Source organism: Monodon monoceros, unplaced genomic scaffold, assembly GCF_005190385.1.
Source record: "Monodon monoceros isolate NGI ecotype Baffin Bay Population unplaced genomic scaffold, NGI_Narwhal_1 Super_Scaffold_21, whole genome shotgun sequence".
In the NCBI taxonomy this organism is placed as follows: domain Eukaryota; kingdom Metazoa; phylum Chordata; class Mammalia; order Artiodactyla; family Monodontidae; genus Monodon; species Monodon monoceros.
Genome location: NW_021703778.1, coordinates 130,965,106 through 130,968,619, shown reverse-complemented (window position 1 = coordinate 130,968,619; position 3,514 = coordinate 130,965,106).

Genomic DNA, 3,514 nt, shown 5'->3' with positions numbered 1-3,514 from the left:
TGGTCTTTGTTTAGTAGTCACTCTCCTATGAGGAAATGCTAATGTAATCCTCACGGTCTTCTGCTGCTGGCTGGGACCTATTAGCAATAGGTCATAAATAAACGACTACCACATAGGAAAGACAGTATGATTATATACACTCCTACTACTTCCAATTACAGTTAGAGCAACAATTATAAGGTTGTACTCCTACAGCCACCCTAGGGAGAAAATGAGAGGAAAATGTTCCATTAGCTTAATGAAGAGAGCACAGCAGGGGCACAAATTTTCTCACTATTAGCACCTATGGCGCTACATGAGGGAAGCTGGAGATGCAGGGTAACAATTAAACTTTCTGACAATTAGCCCCTACAAAGTGCGTTCCCTGAACCCAAAGGAGACATTTAAAGAATCACATTTACATTTTTCTCACTTCTTATCTATGAAATTTGAGTGAGTCATTTGCTTGTGGAAACAGAGGGAGTCAGGATGAAAGTTTATTTCAGAGTTGACTACAAAGTATTATTGGCAGGCTTGCTGGAGAACACACATCAGCTGAATGGCGTGGTTTGTAAAAGGGAAGGTTAAGAGAGCTTAAAGCCAAGAAATGTTTACACCAACCTAATTCGAGAAAATATGGATTTGTTCGCTGTGAGTAATGTAGCTTCCTTGTTACCTCTGCTAAGAAGATGACCACAGGAGGGGAAAAAACTGCTCCACTCAATGAAGCAGAACACTGACCTCAATCACACCGGTCCACTACTGCTATTGCTTCTTATTGCCCCACAGGGTCGCTGCTGAAGAATGTCCAACAGCCCCCGTCCATGTTGCAAGGAGGCCTCTCTCAGCAGGACAAAACCGATCTTAGATGAAGGCTAACTCCTCTTCCTAGGAGCTAGCTTTGACCAGAGTATGCCTTTTTCTGTTTTATACCCCATGTCCTGGTCAGCCTCAGTAACTCTGGATCAGGACTGGTTCAACCCAGAGCCCTCTCTCCCCACCCTTCCCTGAATTTGACACCTCCAGGAATTGGGCAACTTCTCAGTTTAAACCCTCAAAATACCCTGAGGGGTTTCCTGGATTACAAATTTCCAACCTCTGACTTCCAATAATAGTGACTGAGAGAAAGCTGAAAAGAAAAATGTTAAGTTGAATAGCAGACTATGTCTTATTGAGAAACAGTATTGCCTAGGAGACAGCCTTTCAAGCATGATTATCCTTAATGTCTGTGGGTTTTGCCCGTGTTTCAGGAGATAGTCTGCGACTACAATTAGGCTTTAGGTGTTTGGTGAAATAACCAGTTGTTTTAAAATCATTAATTCGTAACAAGATACTGAGTTGGAGAAGTAGAGTACTTCCCAATTACACCGTCACCAGTCCTTGTGACAAGCGCGGTCACCTCCCTTTCCTGAATCGTGTGGTAGCTACTTTTCACAGCACTTGCTGCTCTCTCCCTGATTACCAGAAGGCTTACTCTTGCCCCCTGCCACCTCCACCCTCAGGTTCTGTGGCCATTGTGCATTATGTTGTAGAAATTACACCACCCTCTGGACCTCTGCATCTTTCTTCCTCCCCCCACCCTCCTTTTTTAACTCCAGAGAATTTGTCACTACTGACATACGCCATATTTTACTTATTGTTGTGACTTTGTTAACATTTGTTAAGTAGAGCCCTGGGGTGTTGGATGGTGAGCCACAAGGTGTTCAAGGAAAACCACCAGGGAAAGTGAAATAGAGAAACTTATTACTCATAGGTCCTGGAGGAGGTACATGACACACTGAGAGGGGCCATGAGGAGAGGTCGAGTCAGGGTGCAGGTAGAGAGAGTGTGGCAGGACCCAGGGCATATGCCTTAATAGGGTCCTCGGGTGGAATGCTTTGGGATTCCCAGGTGAAGGCTGAATTGGTCAATTCAAACCCAAAAGAGTACAGTTTTGGTGTAATCTAAGGGGTGCACAAGGAGAGGCCCTGGGAGATGGGGGAGAGTGCTTATCACAATTGGGGGAGTCATATCAGGATCTTGTGACTCTGCGGGTATGGTGTCAGTTCAAGGTCCCTGCAGGCAGTGTGGCCACATAAAATGAATGCCAAGGCAGGAATATGTGTTATAGGGTCGTCTAAACTCTCAACACTTATTTATGTCTTTATATCCTATCTCTCCTTAATATAGTATAAGCTCCATGAGGGCAGGGGTTTGTTTTATTCATTGCTGAATTCCCAGTGCCTAATATGCCTGAACATAGTAGATGCTCAATAAATAGTTGTTGAATTAAAGAAAAAATTGTAGGCAGAATTTACCAAAGTCTTTGTATATGTGTGTGTGTTTGCGACCCAACAAAGAAAATTCTGTAAGGGAAAGATTTTTATAACTCCACAACTTGCCTTCCTAACTATGAGCCCTACCATCATTTCCATCACCATCACTCTTTCCTATTGCTAATAATTTGTGTCACCCAAATTATTTTCCCCAAATTACGTGGCTACAAACGATAATATTTGGTTTACATAAAATGTGTCTTATATGCATAATAGAAGCATAGCAGGTGACAGAGACTTAGAGATCACCCAGTCATCTTGCCTTGCTCCCACATTTTTCAGATCAGGAAACAGACAGTAAATGATGTAGTCATGATTGCATAGCTACCAGCACTGCCTGGATCTGGGGGCTTTTGTTTTAGTTTTAGGATAGAAAAGTCATATGACTTTACAAAGGGATTTGAAAACCTGTCCTCATCAGAATAGAAGATCCCCCGTTAAACTTGCAAGCCCTAATTCCCCATTTGGAATCTGGAGGTAATAATTTATCAGGGTGGACCACGTGAACAGGATGAGTAGGGAATGGTTGACGTGGTGTAATTTGAGAGGTAGGATGGAGGCCCTATAACTCCAAATACAGAACACTCCCAAGGTCAGAAATTGCACCATTGGCCTTTGTGCCAAGCTTTACTCACTCTGCAGTCCTATTTGAAAAGCAAATCTTCTGAATGGTGGAACACACAGGTTCCTAATACTTCAGTGGGTGCCGTACATCTCTGGATGTTTTCTGCAGTTGGTGTACGTGGCACAAAACAAAGCATGTTTTGCGGGTAGAGAGGAGAGTAGGCAGTGATGTATCGAGGGCAGGGTGGTCCTCTTCGCATGTACGCAAGAAGGGGATGCATTGTCTATAGAGAAGCTAAACAAAATAACAAAACGGATCAAAAGTTGGTCTGCTTTTTATTGCCATGTGCCAACAATTCTAAATAATGTTAGTGATGAAATAATCCTCCCCCAAACTCTCTTTTAGTCTAAATTCTAAACAATTGCTGTGGTTATTGTTGAGTTAAAATATATAAAATGAGCACATTTTGATAACTTATCCTTTAATAAACACTGTATCCTACATGTAGATTGATTTGGAGAATTCCCAGTTATACTGTTTGCCCCACACGTGGACCCGGCTACACCCATTCCTTTCCAGAGTAATAACAATTGAAGATTGTTAAAGCTTGCTTTGAAAGCAGTTTCTCTCTCTAAACTTTGGGGCACTACATAGT